The sequence below is a fragment of the Maylandia zebra genome, linkage group LG18, assembly GCF_041146795.1.
Source record: "Maylandia zebra isolate NMK-2024a linkage group LG18, Mzebra_GT3a, whole genome shotgun sequence".
In the NCBI taxonomy this organism is placed as follows: Eukaryota; Metazoa; Chordata; class Actinopteri; order Cichliformes; family Cichlidae; genus Maylandia; species Maylandia zebra.
In genome coordinates this window covers 19,185,521-19,204,835 of record NC_135184.1, presented here as the reverse complement: position 1 = coordinate 19,204,835, position 19,315 = coordinate 19,185,521, and the positions used below count along the sequence as shown (strand labels likewise).

The following is a 19,315-nucleotide window of genomic DNA, read 5'->3' as shown; positions in this document are numbered from 1 at the left end:
ATATATATATATATATATATATATATATATATATATATATATATATATATATATATATATATATATGTGTATATGTATGTATATATGTATGTATGTATATATGTGTATATATGTATATGTGTATATATATGTATGTATATATGTGTATATATGTATATGTATATATATATATGTGTATATATATGTATGTATATATGTGTATATATGTATATGTATGTATATATGTGTATATATGTATATGTATGTATATATGTGTATATATGTATATGTATGTATATATATGTGTATATATGTATATATGTCAACGGCTTGTCATTCCTAGTATCAGTAGTGTACTAATTCAGCAATGCAAGATTTCAATTATGGGCAGGTTCAACTCTAACCAATTTCTTTTCTTTTTTTTAACAATATGGTAAACTGACCTTTTAAATAAGCTATGAGGAAAGCTACAATGGTTTATTTAAGAGGGTAAAAGTTTGCTTCTGTGAAGCTTGAACAAAGGGATGATGGCAACAAGGTGTAGGCGAGGCTAGAGGAGGTGAAGGATGAGATGTCTCCTGCTGCCGAAGCTGCTGATGAGTCAGGACATGAGAGCTCCCACTGCCTCATCTACAAGCTCAAGTTGGTTAAGAAGAGGCTCTTCAGCTACCAGTTAGCTAGCTTTATGGTTCTCAAACATTTTTCTTAGTTTGTATCAATATCAAACATTTTTCTCACCATTATTGCTTATAATAATGGTGTTAAAAGGTGCCTTTACTAAGGGCCGCAGTGGTAAATAATAATAGCATTGTGCAAAAGTCTTAAACCACCCCTCATTTCTTTTTTAACTCATCTCTGAAACACGTGCAAACATTAATAAAAACATAGTATATAATGCTAACATTTATTTGCATTATTCTAATAGAAAAAAAGTTTTTTAGCCTCTATAACATTTAGTTAAGAAAAAATATCTTTGAGTAACATTAAGAGCACGAAACTGTCTGCACATCAAAATGAAACTTGAAACTCACCCGATAACGGGTAATAGCTCCTTTACTTTGAGATGGGGTTCAAAGAAACTAAGTCTATTGTGCTACATTGTGTGAAACCTCTGATCCCGGAGTATCACTCCATAGCTCTGCAGGTATGTGGATTCCGGCATCAAAATGACGATGCACATTACATCCTCTGAAGGCAGAAATTGTCTCGTGGCAAATGGATACATCAGCCTCTTTTTACACTTTATAAAGATACATGCTTTTTTTCACACCCCAGTGGAAATTCTCTCCCTTCAGCATCAACTTTTCATCTTCTTGAAACTTGTTTTAATATGCGTGTTCTTTTAAAGCTGCAAAACACGCCTGTCTATTCAGGTGGAGTGCTACTTGGAGTGTTCGGGGGGCGAGCTGTGCAGATCACAGCCACAACCGGGTGAGACGAACTTTAATAAGAATGTAAAATGATCTGTGAGTTAGATTAAAACCTTGGATTATGGATTTTGGCTCAGGACTTTGACACACGATGTACAAAACGCATATTAAAAGCATAACTTCTGATTATTGCTGTGTGGGAAAACTGGCTAAGCCATGTTTGTAATATATAGATAAATAGCACTTCTCCATAGAGTAATCAAATGAGAGATTTGTCTCATTTTAGTTGGCAAACACTGATTGCTTCCTTTTCACTGTATTCCTTCTGCTGACTGACGATGAGGAGAGGATAATATGAAAACAGCAAAAAGAATGAGAAGCATAACAGACAGATGACAGGACAGTATCATATAGATAGACAAGGCACAGATATAATACAGTATGTCACAGTTGAAAAAGGAGCCTTTATCACATAATAGAAATAGACGCTATCAGAGCAGGGTTGGCCAATTTTCAAAATTGAAGTTTTACCAACATATAATCTACCATATGACTCCTTCATCAACACCAAGACCCTTTTCCTTCAAGATTTTACTCCTGCTGCTGAAAAAGAAATAATAAATAAAAGAAATAAATAAGAAAGCTGAATGAGAAAATTGCAGTCATATTGTGAAAGGCAGCCTACTCACCTGACTGAAACCTTTTGCAAGACTGCGGTGCCTCACAGCTTGTTTTCATTTTACACTGAAATATCATAATAATACTGCAATTATCAGATGGAACTCTAAAGATTTTTTGACTGGGCTGAGCCCCCAACGGATCCTAACAACACCTCTTGCTCTTGATGCATGTGTTGTATTAGTGGCTGTGATGCCGGTGTTTATGAGGCATCGCTGCGGGGCGGGTGTTTACGTGGCAGGGAGGGACACTCTGCAGTATACCCAGTACAGTAAACTGTCGTGTTTTCACAAATACCAATGTGAAGTAGCTTCATTTTGGCAATGCTGAGAGGAAAGGTCATTCTTCACTTTTTAGCTTTTATTTCTCAAAATAGTGAATCATGTTTTCATCTGCCGGTTATACCCTGCATTAACAGTATCATATATTGTTGTTTGTTAGACAAATGACAAACTGAGTTCACATTTTTATGTCCAAATTTGAGCCGGCACACTTGAGTTCAGATAAATTAATCAAGTAATTTTTCTGTTCAGGAATGTAAGTTAACGACTGTATAATAATAATAATACAATAATAATTCATGTATAAATACATTTTTGCATTAAAAATATCATTCTGATTGAAGATTAAGGAGCCTGCACACACTGGTGGATCAGCAATTATTAAAAAATATTTTGGTAATTATCAATACTGTTAATTTAGAGTAGCTGTGGCATAAACATTAGACTGGGTGGTGATTGAATAAATTTGTTAAGCACTGTTGTGCTATTGTCCTATTGTACTATGTTCATCATGTTGCTGCACACCTTGCTGTAGCTGGCCAGAGAGTGAACTGTAAAGCCAAAGTATGTCTAGAACGTTGACGTATACAGCACACAACTTTTGGAAAACCCTCCAAAGTTTGCACCTCGGTTTTCATTGCATTTGTGAATGCATTTTATATATTTTATTTGAAGTCGTTTTACATAAGCAGTAGAGGAAAAAAACAACAACAGAGAGAACCACACACACACAAACACATGCCGTAGCATTCGTTTGAAGTTCCAACTCACCTGGAAAGCACAAACTGGACTTGATTGTTTTAGTGTTGGTCCCTGGGATGATGCTGTCAAGAGAAAAAGAGAGAGGTTGTAAATTACTTAAACATACCATAAAATACATATATTTTTTCTTTTTGTCCCTTCTTTGGTATTCTTCAAATCCATTCGATCTGGCAATTATAGAAGCATACAGATTTCCTCTCCTCAGTGAGCCCGCTATCTATTGTTAAAAGTCTATCTATGTCAAAATGTTCGACAGAAGAAAACAACAGAATAAAGGACCAAAGATCTAGAGCAGGGGTCTCCAACTCCAGGCCTCGAGGGCCGGTGTCCTGCAGGTTTTAAATATCACCCTGGGTCAACACACCTGAATCAAATGATTAGTTCATTACCAGGCCTCTGGAGAACTACAAGACATGTTGAGGAGGTAATTTAGCCATTTGAATCAGCTGTGTTGGATCAAGGACGCATCTAAAACCTGCAGGACACCAGCCCTCGAGGCCTGGAGTTGGAGACCCCTGATCTAGAGTTTGAGATCTAACTGAAATGAATTGGGATTTATTGTCCATCTCCATTTTTTAATAAATAGGTCGGCTTATACTTCAAGAGTCTGTGATTTGTCTTTATACATCGTGTAATGTCCACACGGTGCCTGGTCAGTGTGTACTGTGTAAGAATACTACAGCATTACCTGCTTATATGAAACAAGATGGAACAAAAACAGCATGGTCAAGAGTTAATTAGAATTTTTAATAGTTCTGAGAGACAGTAAAAGTTTTACACTTGAGAGACGAGACAGCACTTGATGCTCGCTCTTGACACACTTAGTGGATGCAGGTATTGTTTACGTATGTGTGCCTGGTGAAGTACAACAGGATGTAACCTTTCCTGTTGCATAAGGCACTCGTCTCATGAGCTCCTCTCATGATACTAATTATCCTGCCATATTGTTCCAAGCACTTAGACTAACAATCAGTTTTTGGTCAAGTTCAAGTGTTTATTAAATATAGAGTTAAGGTGCTTTTGTGTGCACTTACAGAGGCATGCACATAAAAACATACACACACATGCACAGCTGCTATCCAACCCCCCGAGGGGTTTCAGCTGAACCGGAGGTCACTCTGCAAAGCTCCATACTCCCGTTCAATCTGTCTCAATGCACACAAATAAACATGAAAATTGAACAGTCACAAGGACAGAGAGAAAATGGCACAAAAGCAGATACTTTGGTGAAATAAACTAATAATTTACACTGATGTTAGAAAGATGAAATTTGTCTAAGCTCAGTGCTGAGCTAACACGCTTAAAGACTTGGGGCGGGGAAAAATATAATATACAGATACATTTCAATTGGAAATAACTGGCTCCAAATTAGAAAATAAATATCAAGGCAGCACACAAAGTGTTCCATATTGAGCATATTTGATTTTTCTAACACTCTCAACAGAAGCTGGGCAGGCAAGGCGGGGACGAAAAATAAAAATGATTTAAAACGAGTCAAAGTTGTGGAGACGGGCTCTGATTGTTTTCGAAAATCACGGTGTTTCAGAGTTTGTCCCGCTCTCATCTCCCTCACTGAATGACACCTCGCATTTTACCAGCTGACGAGGACAAAAAGGTAATGTTAATTCAATTAAACTCAACTGAAAAAATTATAGGATCACTTGCAATGACTTAAGCTTAAAAGGAGCTAGACTATTTTTGGATACTGGCTCCGTTTTCATTCATTTTTAGTCCAAGTGTTGTACCTAATCATTTTCAGAGAAATGTTTTGTTTGTTTGTTTGTTTGTTAGGTCTCTTAACGATGACCTTTGATTTATTCAAGCACAGAAAAGGCATCGACCTTAAGAAATGAACCAGTGTCGTGTCTTAGCAAGGAACCAAATTTAAAGTGTCTTTAGGCACTTTGTCACTAACAGCCTGTTTCAAAAACACATCATTTGTTCCCATTTCTTTAGTTCGTTCTACAAAAAATACCATCGATAACACAGTGTGACTGACACATAATAGTATTTTTGCACTAACAAAGATCTCAGTGAAAGTGTGGCTGTAAAAAAGCTTTCTAAAGGAAGGAAAACACGGAGAAAAGGCTAAAGTATGACAAATTACACGAGTACTTGACTGAAAATTAGTGGCAACAGGTCTTGTGAAGAATCAAAATTTGACATTTTTGGCTCAAAACAGAGTACCATCAGATTTAATCCACCATGCAATACCACCTGGAAAGCATCTGATTGGCCTAATTTTTCAGAGTGACAATGCTCCCAAAACAGCATGGAAAGAAGGTTATATTCCAGCTATGATCCAACCTTAAACTACATCGGGGTGCATCTGCTCTTCCAAATGTTCTGAGTCCAGCAAACCATTTACAGGAAGTGATTTTATTTTGTTTAGGTAAAGAACCCTTAAAATATCTCAGGGAGACATAAATAAGGACATATGCAGATGGTGAATATAAATTATAAATTCACTTGCGCTCAGAGTGTAGGAGAGGGGGGATATCTGACACATATCCAGCTACATCTGCTGCTGCAGCTGACTGAGCCTTTGGTGAGAAAACGAGGCAATGTGTGCGTGTGTGTGTGTGTACTCATGTTGTGAAGAAATAGATTTGTTTACAAATTTCCATAGTGGTGGTCCACAAAAGCAATTCTCCGCAGAGAATCGGTAGTTTTTGTTAATAGTAATGTTTGATTTGGGTTTGTGGTCAGGTTAGACTCAGGTTAAGGCAAGCAGCAGCCATAGTTAATATTACTGTAGGCCAGTGAGAAGTTAATGTAAGTCAGTGTAATGTCTCCTCAAGTGATGGAAATAATTCTGTGAGTGTGTGTGTGCTGTCACTTTATCACTTCATTAATTCCTGGGGACATCCAACAGCTTGAGGGAGCAAGTGACAGAACAAGAAAGGAAGACGAGAGAAGCGTGTGGGAGGTGAGACAAAGTCAAGAAGAAAAAAAAAATCGCAGTGGTAAAGCGGGGAAGATGATTGGCTGATTTTCACACCAGCTAAGTCCCTGAAAACAGAAAAACACAGTGATATGCTGGAACCAAGAGAATCCTTTGGCTCCTCACCAGGACTGAAATCTGGCACTGGAAGCAGACAGCAGCTGCTACATGCACTACACTTAACACATCTTTGTCAGTACAGTATACACACTGAAGAAGAAAACTTATGAATTTTGCAATCACTTACTCAAACAGAAACCCATTACCACAGTGAGTGCACTAACACCATTCTGCGTACCTCTTGCACTGTTCCTTATTTTCTGTCCACAATGGTGAATGCTCATATTGGTCTTATTAAAAATCCTAAAAATGTTAGAAACAGTAATAAAATGTCTGCTTCACCGGGTCACAAAGCTCAGATCATCTCAAGTTGGTTGGTCTCAGTCCAAGAAAGCACCACGATGTAGTAGAACAGGAAATTTGCACTATGGATGTGTAGCTGATAAATTTGCACGAAGAATCAAAGACGTTCCGAAAGCAAACGGAGGACCAACCCGGTACTAGCAAGGTATAATTAAAGAAGTGCCAATGATTGTACATTTACTCTCCATCAGAATTAGTTATTATTCTTTCAAGGGAGATATAGGCCCACAAATTACTCTTTTTCTTTTTAGACATAATACTAATACTCACTGCACACCCATCAGCTGTACAATTTATTGTCTAACAATATAATAACTCTGTGCCCTTGACAAGTAGCTGAAAAGTTAAAAGCAATTTAAGAATCACTTATTTTGGGCATATTTTCAGTTGTTTCATTTAAAATACTCTGATGGCTGATAAATTCATAAATCACTCCTCTTTTTTTAATGGGAAAATAAAAAGCCTGACAGCAACCCTTTCCTCTGTGTTTCTGTTGCATTTTTAAACCTTCCTCATCTTTCTTAGTCATTATTTCATCCACCCTGTTCCCTTTTCCCCTTCTCACTAAGGTGACATAGTGCAGTCGAAATGTCACAGGAGCTAAAAGTATTGCACTATGAATATTTCCCCGGCCGGCTCCAGACCTTCTGTCAGGCGACAAACTTCTCGGCTATTTGTCCTCATTATAGAACAGCCTCCGACTGCCCACCTTAATTCCCTTTCCCGTTCCTCAAGGGGCTCTTTTCCACCCCTGCTTGGCATGAGTCATTTTTACGACCACCATTTTGGCTCCCATCGGCCCTCGCCATCTACAGTTAAACCCAGCTTGGCGAGTAAATCTGCAGCTTTAATTAAAATAGCTTCTTTTGTAGCACTTTCCATCCCTCTGTCCTCTTATCCCTGGTGACATAATGGTGCTGGGAACTTCCCTCTACAGAGCTGATTCAGAAGAACTAGCACTTGAAATAATGGAGGTGTGCTGCTTTATGATGAGTTAGCAAGATGAGTGAGCAGTATCTCATTTTATCTCCTCATCTTCTTCCTTTGACCTGACTTTCTGAGCAAAGGAAAATTAGAAAGGTCAGGAGCAGAGGCTACATCGATAAGAAGAGTCAAGATAATAGAAATGTGAAATATGCAACAGAAATCAATGAGGCAAAATCAGCATGGGGTACTTTTTCAATCAGAACAAGCTTTCCGTGCCTTCAAGGTCAGTCTTTCTTGAGGAAACAACGATTTTTGAAGCCAAATCAATGAGACTCATTCAAGCCGTTTTCCCACAATATTGTTGAGGGACTGACTTTGTTTCCATTGATTAGCTGATTTATCGCCTGAATCTATTGTGGGCTCACAATAAATGCAGATCCGCTCACAAGAGTAGTAAAGTGTTTTACAAATATGCTGGAAGAGCTTACAGCTGTAACTTCGCTGTGAGAACAAGAGTAACTACACAAAAGCATTGTGTAGTAATGACCACAGTGGAGCTGCAGGTCAGTGGAGATGCACACTGGCCCAAAAAGGCAATTCCTCAACACAAAATTATTGCAAAAAAAATGACAAATACATTTTCATGAACACTTCAAAGACCCTGAAATGACTCCCATTATCACGATTTGATCCACAGTGTTCATCCAAACCTGAAGTCTCAGCTCCATCAGTGACTCATCAAGTCATTCGGGATATGTGTGTATATTAGGGGTGGGGGAAAAAATCGATACTGTGTAGTATCGTGATATTTTGTTTGCTAATAATATATTGATACAGGGACAGCAGAAATCGATATTTTGTTACAAAAAGGTTTTTGTGCTCTGACTTCAGAGCATGTTGATCCTTTTTCTGAGCAAGAATCCTGACACTGTCCAAATGTGTTTAACTTTTTTTTGGCAGCAATAAACATGACAGTTTACTTATTTTAATTTAAGACATGTTTTATTTTAATTAAGTTTAAATTTTTTTTATTTAATGTAAAATTATATTTTGTTTTAATTTACTTTCAAATTCTTCAGTTGCTGAAGGGGCTGCATAGTTTTCACAAATTGCATAGTTCAGAATAGCTATAATTGTACCAGATGGTTGCATTCAGTTAAGTTGGACTAGACTGTAATACAAACCGTTCAGTTTGTCAACAATAAAACTGACTGAAATGAGAGAAAGACTGAGTGCGAGACTTTGATATTAGATAAAATGAATATTGATAAAGTTTACCTTTATGTACAGAATCTGAATATCGCAAAATATTTTACAAAATTGCAATAATATCATATCGTGCGTTAAGTATTGTGATAATATCGTATCGTGGGATGTATGGTGATTCCCACCTCTAGTGTATATGTGTTCTAAACACGGATGTCGAGAAAACCTGCGGTAATGAGGTTTTTGTCATATGTGCCCACCACACATCCTACAAGTCCCATTGCACAAGTCCATTTACCATCCCACATTCTCTCCTTATCTTCTCCTTTTTTCACTTTTTTCCGTGTTGCTCATCTTCTTTTCCTATTTTTCGCTCATCTTTCTTCCACTCATAAAGCAAGCTCTAGATGCACTAATAACATAACCCTCCCTGCGTCTTCTTTACTCTCTCTCTCTTATTTCCTCTCCTTTCTTATCTTCACCCCTGAAGGGGATGTCTGTCTCCTAACCAGCTGAAGCAATGCTTCCGCTGGTCTGCGCCTGGCCCCTATTACCAGAGCATGACAAGGAGCTGCAGTGTCGACTTGTCAGCCTAATAAACATCCTTTATGGCACCCGCCTGGGTGTGTTTTGAGGGGAGTCAGCCAGCCACCAAGCAGTGGACCATTGATTTTATGGATGGCACACAGTGCTTACACTTCCACCCGTCTATTATGCAGTGGACAGGCTGCAATTGTTTTGCCATGCACAGCCATACTTATGACACTCATACTGCCAGAGGCTTTCTATTTAGTTTCAGACATGGTTACTGAGCAAGAGGCAGAAGAGAAAGACAGAATTAAAGAAACCAACACAGGTCAAGTATGGCAGGACTCAGGGCAGATGTACATTTAATCACAGGCTGCTTTATCACACCTTTTGCACAAGACCTTCTATACCCTTTGCGCAGCAGGTCAAGGTCAATAAAGCTTTTATATTTTCTCTTTGTCTCCAACTTCTTTTCTTCTTTTCCATAGCACGGCAAAGGTTAGAAGTCGCTCAGCTGCTGAACAAGCTATTCAGCTAATTTCCTCCTCGGCCAGCCCAAGTATCTGACAGCATTAACTGTTCCAGGTGCAAATTCACTGGAACAAAAAGGAAAAGTTAAAAAACAAAACCTAAACAACAGAACAGCACCTCTCTGAATAAGCTGTGAGTTCAGTACCACGGACAGCAACTTTTCTTGCCCACCAATTAAGTAGCAGAAGTGAAGGCAGTGAGCCGAAAGCAAAATGCGTCTCTTTAACCTTTGTCCTCTAGCACGTTATAAATATTCAGAGCATTCGGATATGTCATCTTAACAAGCAAGCAGCGTAGGCTAAAAGCTCATTAATATCAAACGTAGCCATGGAAAAATGATAAAATATTAATCGAATGCTTGACATAGAATAAGTATGCGGTTTTGTTTTGAATGATTTAGTGGTTGTTTCCCGTTTATAGATTACATGTCAAGTCTTTTTTTTAATTGTTATTGCTTTTGATAATATGTAAAGTCCCTCGCTTTTCTGAATGTTAATAAAGCCAGTTTACTGACCTGTGATCACTGACAAACAGGTCAGTTGGTCACCTGAATGATAAATAATTTAATTCTACCTTAAAGACACACAAGTGATATATACAGATACAAGAGCTAAGGATCAAGGAAAGCACTTAGTGTAATCGTGAGCCTATCTTGCACAAGTGGGGGAAGGTCAAATTCAGACTAATGCACCTTTGATTGTATTTGCTATTTGTTGAACTGGTCGTGTGTCATGATACAATGAAATAAGCAATGCCGAGGAAGAAACAACCTTAGAGAGCTTTGAGAAGCAACAGCACTAAGGCAGGAAAAGCTGCCAACCCGTAAAGCTGTCATAGCGACCTTCACTTACCCCTAGTATTGATGGTCCAATCATACAGAGAATATGAATAAGTACCTTCAGGGATTACTTAAAATGAGGCATATTTCTTGGATATGTCTAAAGAAAGAAGAATAAATCATGCGGTGGCTTTACGGCATCGCCCAGAGAGCTGAAGAAGATGAATTTCAAAAACATGTTTTCCTCACTCTTTCCAGCTGTTGTGGTCAGAATAGTGATAATGACACTTTACTGATTAAACAAACATTTTACAAACACTTTAAGAGAATACATTTTGACTGTACACATTTTTTTCTTATTTGCTGACAAACAAGGGAAGTCCTATTATTTGTTACATTACAGCATTTCAACTACTAGTGGCATAATACTGTTTGGCCTGTGCATACTGGTGGGAAACTGGTATACTTAACTATACTGAGAAAAATCAGGAGAGTGTAGATGTTAAAATGTTTAATTTTAGCCTGTTGCTAAGTGGTTGCTAGGCAACCTGATGGCATCAAGCACAGTTCAAAATTTGTGGATATAAATGAGCTGTTAGTGTCATTGAATTTAAAATGTGGTGCATAAATGCTAAAAATGTGTCACTTTAGCCTGTTGCTAAGTGGCTGCTAGGCAACATCATCACATTATAAGAACCTTTGGATTTGGATAAGAACCTTCAGTGGCCTAAGATGTACTGGTGTGCCATGTTTGGTCTAACAAACAAATAAACAAACACAGGCTGGCAGACAGAGGTTTCTTGCAGTATAATATTAAGATAGATATTATCTCCAGCAAATGTGCTGCTACGAATCTTGGAAAAAACAAAATAATGCCAACACTTCTCAATTGTGGGATCCCTGAGTGAGGTTCAGACCCCAGATAAACTGAATATAGTCCAACATTTTACTATAGATGTTTTAAGTGTGTAAGAAATTGTGAAATATACCATGCATGTTGTTTTTATTAAAAATAATCTATTAATCTAATAAGATCTACTTTTAAAATATTTTATTTTTATTAAAAATATTTTTTTAAGTTGTTCTACCTTTAAAAACAAAGTAGCAGAAAATAAAGACACTGTGTTAAATATCATAAAGGGCTATTATGCTGCTCTATCTACTTTCTGACATTTCGCTGACGCCTGTTTCGTTGTCGTCCTATACACCATGTGCCCTGCTGACTGAAACCTGCATTTATTCACATATTTTGTTTTGTTTTTTAAGCTCTACTGGTTATTTGATTAAAATAAACTATTGATGTAAAAGAAAGTGCAGCTGTAGTCTATTGGATTTTCTCATTAAAAACATTTGTTTTTAACTATAATGGTCAAAATGTAGTAATAAGCATATCTTTTTTTTCTCTTTCGTTTCTTTTTTTAAGCCAGGAAGTCATGCTGCATTAGACTGTCTGCCCACTAGTGTAGGAAAGCATTACAGCCAGTGGCTCTGCTCTCTCTCCCTCTTTGTTCAGCTTTTCTATTCATCTTCTTTAGCTTTCCCCACTATAAATAGAAGGAAGTGTCCATTACTGTTGCTGGACTCCTAAAAGACCCCGTTGTACTTTCCAATCTCTCTGTGCCCGGTTGTAACTCTGCTTTCAGACACTGGACGTACCAAACACAGTGGAGCATTCTACCTTTTCTTGTTGGCTAAAGTTATCCGATGAAGAGCATGTTTAAGGTTTTAATTTTAACACCTGATAAATAATCATAGGCTATAGTTAAACTGTAAAACTTTCAAAATATGTTTCACTGATACTGTGCTTTATATCTTGTGTGTAAACATAATTACTGAGACATTTGTTTGGATTTTATAGCCTTTCTGGAGGTGGAAGACTGATTTTTCTTTTATTTATAGAGGCATTATTATAAAGACAAGCTGGCGCAGTATACCTAAAAACCATCTGATTCATCTCTGACACAAAAAGGATCTCTTTATGACTCAGAAAATGAGCTTTGATTTTCTAATATTAAAGAAAAGATCAGACCATGACAGCAATGGCCTTACATTAGTGCTCCAAAAAAAAAAAAAAGGAAAAAGGCTGAAATGGAAAAAATGAAATTCTTTGTAGGCTGCAGAGCATATTCCTCATCTAATTGAACAGCTCTGAACATGTTGATGCATTATCTATTATTACAAGGCGCACGAGCTGAATGTGAGTGGATAAATAAAACACAAAAGTCAGTAAAAAGGCTGATGCATTATATGTCACGCAACAAATGCAGGGACAGTAGGAAGATTTCACACACGCAAATAATCATGCAAATTCTTTGTGTACTGTAAATTTGTATTGCAATAGTGTCGTCAGTGTCCACGGGAAAGAAAAAAAATGTGACAGTTTGGTAATCACAGTGACAGGAGCAGGATATTGGATTTTACCTGCTATGTCCAGGAAATGACACATTTATCTATTCAGTATGTTAAGAGATAAATGTACACATGTGCTGTACTCATGCACTGAATAAATGTCTAACGCACAAGAAACACACTCACTTAGATGCACGTGAAATGCGCCGCCCCACTGAGGCCGCCACGAGTGCAGGGGTGCTCGCTCACTCATCAGCTCAGAAGTGAAACAAAGAATTGCTGTCAGGAAAAGGCACAGCACAGCAGGGATGCGGGGTGGGGGCACATCACTTGAATGCTGGACAGGTTTCTATCGATTCTGTCAGGTACACAGCAGCGTCGGCAACTGAGTTCATTTTTGTTAAAATAAAGAAACAAAATCTCATGTTTTTCCTTTTATTTGTGTCTTTTGTGCGAAGAACAAATGCGGAGGTGTTAGATAACCCATGAAAGCTCCCAACCTCTGACAGGTTTGCCAGTTCGTTTGATCAGGCAGCCCTTTGGTCAGATGACTGACTGAACAATTGCTACCACTTCAGAGTCCATACCAGTCTCCTATAGGAATACAGATACGTGTTTTTTTTAATAGATGCAACGATCAACTGGCTGATTATCAAAATCAAATTAGTTTCAGCTGATCAAACACAACAGGTTGGTGCTTTAGCCTGAGTGCACATTTCTAGAAACATAACTGCATGTAGTGATAAGCACTGTAAACATGCAGATGATTACAAACACAGCAAAGTGATCTGCATAAAGATCAGCTATCTAAAATGAAATATGTGCCAAGCTCGCGCTGTAGCATGTTGCATTCTCCTCCTTTTCATAAAACAATCTGAGCACACACTCATTTGATTCTTCAGTGCAATTTAGTAAAGTGTAACTGCCGTTAGACTTTTATTGGCTTCAACGCCGACAAGATCAGCTCAGCTCAGAGAACACAGGGAAGCTCAACACAGCATGTTAACACCACCAACAACTAAAGGTGTAATTACAGCGCAAACGCTACTTTCCACCTTTTGGAATAAGGCTGAGCTGTATTCACAAGGGGTCTCCACAGTGAGTTGCCCCACATATTTGATATCACAGATTTTTTTATGCTCTCCTAGAAGTGAACTGGAAATCTTTAACTTGTTAGGAAAATGTGTAAAAAACTACACTATGGAGCTGCTGTAATTACGCTGTGCAGATGCATAAAGCTAGATAAAGTGTTATATGTTGTTTGCAGTTGAATGTAATTGGGCAGGAAAGCTCTGTTAAGTAACCGGATACTGACATGGACTAAATGTAAGAGTCACTAACAGAGGTGGCAAAAATACACTTTTTTTTTTTTAACTTAAGTAGAAGTACAGATGCCTGTGTTTAGAATACTCCAGGTCAGCTGACCTGCTGGTTCTTCTGGATTTCCACAACTGATTTCAACAAGATGTCAGCAGATGTTTCAAAGCTATCTTGGCTGTTGGCTACTGTATATTGTCTTTATACTAAACAGTATACAGTTGGTATAAAGGTGGACTTCAGTGAATTAATCTACCCATCATCATCTTAAATGCGAATTAGTCTACTACAGTTTATGTAAACCAGCACCGACACAGCAACTGTGCGCCAGTCCAATACAGTGCTTTAGAATAAATTCACCACAGTAGCTAACCTTGTATTTTAATGCGACATTTGAATAACACAAAATTAGCATAGCTTGTTTTGCAGGAATATCATATATGTAATTAAAAATTATGACATTATATGTAATCGTTAAGTCTGCAGTTTATTAAGTGTCACTAAGCAATCCTTACCTTTAAATACAACATCTCTTCTTCCTGTCCCGTCTATCCTCCTATGTCTTTCTCCATTTTAGACTGAAGTTATCTCATACTCTTTTCTCTCCCTGTGAAATACAGCAGCTGGACCATGCTTACCTCCCATCCAATGTGGACGCGGATCAGCTGGAGGCACACCCTTTATGCATTCTCCTCTTCTGTAGCGGTAGCTAGATGCTAGATACACCAATGGTATCAATATGAAGCTCCTATAGGGCTGCCGCAAACGATTATTTTGATAGTCAACTAGTCACCGATTATTTTTGCGATTAGTCGACTAATCAGATCATGCATCCATTGAATGTATAACGTACAGCTTGCACCAGCATGCATCTGCTCCTATATAACTATCATTAGCTTACAGCTTTAAGTATTTAAGGTATGTGCTAACTAAAAATAAAGACAAGATGATATTTTATAAAATTTTAATGAAATTTGCAGATTGTTTCGGTGAAGTTTAATAAACTCAGTCGTCTGCTCCTTGCTATCTAAAATATAACAGGACACCGGAGTATATTCTCGAGTATCTCACACTTCTGATACTCCGTTGTCTGCTTGACGTTTATTCAGCTATGTAAAAACTATAACTTTAATCTCAGCCAAACCGATTTACTCAGGAACAAATAAAATACTGAAAAAAGCCAAACAATAACATTTTTAAGTTATCTAAGTGACTTATATATCATGTTTAACCTGAGTAGCGAAAGACGGCGGTGGGTTTGAAAATGATTTGCCGGGAGTCCGGTGTTCTCACCGGCTCTAGTGAGCCTCGAACCCCGGCTAGCTATCGAGCTAGTGGGTAACAGATGTCTCTGAAAACGTCGGAGCGCTTTTGAAAATATGTGGTGTCCTGATAAACTGAGCAGATATTAGAAGTTTACACAGCTACATTCTCGCCTGAAAATATGTTAAACGTTTATTATGTGACCCAGAAAGAATAATAAGAGTAATATTAAAACTAATTAGCTGCCACCATTGTTGGAAACTGAGCTGGGCCGCGCTATGAATTCTGGGACACATCATCTTCTTCTTCGGGGTTTAACGGCAGCTGGCATCCTTGTACTGTACCTGCAGTGCTGCCATCTTCTGTTTCAGTCCGTTATTACACTCTTAAATCATACTACTTATTCCTGCGTCTTTTAATAATAATAATAATAATAATGGATTGCATTTATATAGCGCTTTTCAAGAAACTTCAAAGCGTTTTACAATTCCACTGTTCATTCACTCTCACATTCAGACAGTGGTGGAGGCAAGCTACAGTTGTAGCCACAGGTGCCCTGGGGCAGACTGACAGAAGCAAAGCTGCCATATTGCGCCATCAGGCCCTCCGGCCAGCACCAGTAGGCGGTAGGTGAAGTGTCTTGCCCAAGGACACAACGACCAAGACTGTCCGAGCTGGGGCTCGAACCGGCAACCTTCCGATTACAAGACGAACTGCCAACTCTTGAGCCATGATCGCCCCTTTTGGGACCTTACAAAGCTTCAAACGACGCGTCGACTATTAAGTTAGTCGTCAACGATTTAGATAGTCGACGTAATCATGACTAGTCGACTAATCGTGGCAGCCCTAATCTCCTATGACGCCTCATTTTCGAGGTATCCCATACACACACTTGGGTGTCCACACCGCTGTTGACGACAACAATACCCCAACAGGCTTTTTAACAGGTAAAAAATTTTATGTATAAAATGTAAAGAATGTTGAGTCTGCGTTTAAATATACTTATCACACTATGACACGTTTTCACTGACAGACAGGCAATAAAAAAACAATATTGGGCCGTAAAGTCAGGACTAATAGGTGATCTGTTATCCTGTCAGTTTTTGAAAAGAAGTCCCAGACGTACATTCACTTTAAATTTGCAAAAGCTTGATGAATGGCCCTTTCGACATTGTTAAACTAGTTTCATTGATCTGAACTGTAGATTTATTGATTGAGACATGGGGTTTAATCACGCTGAGATTAATTACTGAAGACAAGAGCTAAAAAATACTATGAAATATTGCCCCGTATCTTAAAACATTCCCAATAATGAGCAAGAATTAGCTTTTGTGGCCACGCTATATTAGGTCTATGCAAAACAAGGTTGAGAACAGGACTTAAATGCTAACATCACTTGTTCTAAGTTTCTTCCAATCAATCATTCTGTCAGACAAAGTCACAAAGTGCCATTTTAATCGAACTTGGGTTTTTTCATTTTGCTGCCTTGGGCTTCATATCCTGTACTAAATGACCAAATCCTGAAGCTGTATGTTCAAGGGCCCATCTCTGCTGACATTCATCAGCAGGTCATTTTATCCCCACTGTAGTTAACTATTCAGTGCACGCTGTTACCAAAACACACAATCCAAGAGCAGCAACCAGATTATACATGTATTTGTAAGTTATGTGGTACTGGGCTCTTTTTGATTTTTTCGATACAAGGACGTTATGGTCAGAAAATTGGATCCAACTCATCCATTAATGCTGAAATGCTCTCAGATGATTCATGCTACATTATTTCAAAAGCCTCATCAAATCACCCACATGTATCTGCCTCAAACCTCTCACCAAAACACGAGAAAACGCTGCATAGTAAAGTAAAATGGAATCCGCCACACGTGGATCCTCTGAGAGCAACACAAGATCAATGAGAGTGTTTTTTTTAAAACAGCAGGGTTGTCCTCCAGCCAGAGTAAGAAATGATCTATGTAGATCTCATTAGCCCCCTATGATGACAGACGTACGACCAAATGATTAATGGCCAGCTGGAGAAACAGGAGAATTATTGATGTGACCTTTAGGAATGCCTCTGTCCAGGAGTGACATGCCTTCCACTAAAATGATCCAATTTGACACATCCATCCTTTCCTTTTTTACCTCTATAAATCTATTTCTCTTTCTTTGTCTTTAATGCAGTCCAGGAATCCTATAAAACATGACAACCTGCTCAGGCCTGTCTTTGTATGTTAGAATAAAGCCTATAAAGTGAAACTGGTAAGAGGCTTCTAAGGTTTTGTGCAAGAATTGGTATTATTCCAGCTGTATAAAGCACTCTGTCTTTATTAATCTGTACTTATAAAGTCCATAAAAGTGTTTTAATGAAATGATGGTTGAATAGTCATCGGCCGATTGGATTTTATGGGCATATCCTTTGTGAGGGGGGAAAAAAGTGAAAGTCAATAACAGTAGACTGTGTCATCTCAGATGATGAGGTTTTAATGACGGGGAGCCATCCAGTCACCTTTCCACAACCCCCAAAGATAAAGGACCACCGGCAGCGAGCAAGGACAGTGAGGGAATTAATTCAACATTTTGTCTTTATGTGTGTGTGTGTGTGTGTGTGTGTGCGTGTGTGCGAGAGTGGTCGATGCAATGAAGTGTGGGCAGGTGATGTAGATAAGAAGTCTAAAAGACAGAGGGAGGGGAGGTCTGTGAGGAGGTAGCAAAAGAAAAGGAAGCACACAATAAGACAGTCTTTTTTGTTGTATATTTCCATTATATACATAAAAAAACTGCACAATAAAGGGCACAGAGAAGCGAGGGAGGCATAATGAGAGGTGCAGTGGGTATAGAAAAACTCGAGGGAAGGAGGTGGGGGAGAACAGATGAGGGAAGCATAAATGAAGGAGGAGTTGTGGGTGGGAACATCCGCCAATGGGCACTGCCGCAAGGCTTTGCAATTAATTGGTTTGAACGAACACAGATGTTTGCATTTTGCCTCAGGCCCATGTTTACCTCCCCACATTCTTTGCTGCTTCTGACAGTCCATAATCGATATGGGGGAGCTCCAGCCCGATTCATCTAGCTCACTGACTTAACACCACTAATTTGAAGCTCTCCATAAAAAATACATAAAATGTTCCTTTTCAAATTAAATCAATGGTAAAAAAAATATGTACCTTAATAAGAAGAAACGCTATTTTTTGTTACATTTTATCAAAAACATCTGTGTAATTCAATGTTTTTTTCCATGTAGCTTCCATTTGAGAAGCTACAAAACACAATCAGGTTTTCATCATGTTCTAGGATGCAAGAGGATTTCAAAAGACTGTTTAAGCATCACCTGTTTAAACCACAGTTGTCATTAATATTTAGTCATATGCTTAAAAAATTGCCATGCAGAGCTGATCACACGGCACGATTTAACAAGTGTACCAAAAATGTCAAGGTTACGGGGAAAACGCCTCAAACAAGAGTATGGATCAAATTTTCTTGCTCCACCTCTTGGCATTACTACTAATACAATGAAAGAAAGAGCAGCATTAAATAAAGAAGAGCCTGCCACTCAAGTAGAAATACTGTCCAGAATCTAAAGCAGCTTTGGGGAATAATTCCAATAAAAATATCAGCAGTGTGAGATTTATAACTGAGCTGCTTGAGAAAAACAGGTACTGGCACAGAGCGGCTTAAAATATAGAACATTTATTTATTTGTTTTTAATACAAAAGTCCTGATGTGATCTGATGTACTCTTCTAGAGTTGTGCGATGTATATTTTTTTTTAATTTAAATACACTGTGAGAACACACAAAGGAACTTCTTTTAAGGGCAAAGAAAATAAATTTAAAACTTTAAAACCAAAATTGTTTCCTTTCTTTATTTACCCAAATCTACTTTTCATTTCAGTGTAATGCGAGAACTAACGCTAACGCAATAAAATGACACCCACATCATTGCTTGTGTTTGTACCTGTTACAGAGACATTAGGAAAAGTGTTA

General features: G+C 38.2%; 1 protein-coding gene across 4 annotated transcripts in view; it reads right to left on the bottom strand.

The window, feature by feature from the left end:
- tnr (tenascin R (restrictin, janusin)) overlaps positions 1–19,315 on the bottom strand; it is a 218,173-nt gene that overhangs the window by 149,053 nt on the left and 49,805 nt on the right. For all 4 annotated transcript variants that reach the window (XM_076876302.1, XM_014412311.3, XM_014412312.3 and 1 more), the window contains exon 2: positions 3,080–3,132. The gene's annotated coding sequence lies outside the window, so the exon portion shown is untranslated. The remainder of the gene's footprint in view (positions 1–3,079; positions 3,133–19,315) is intronic.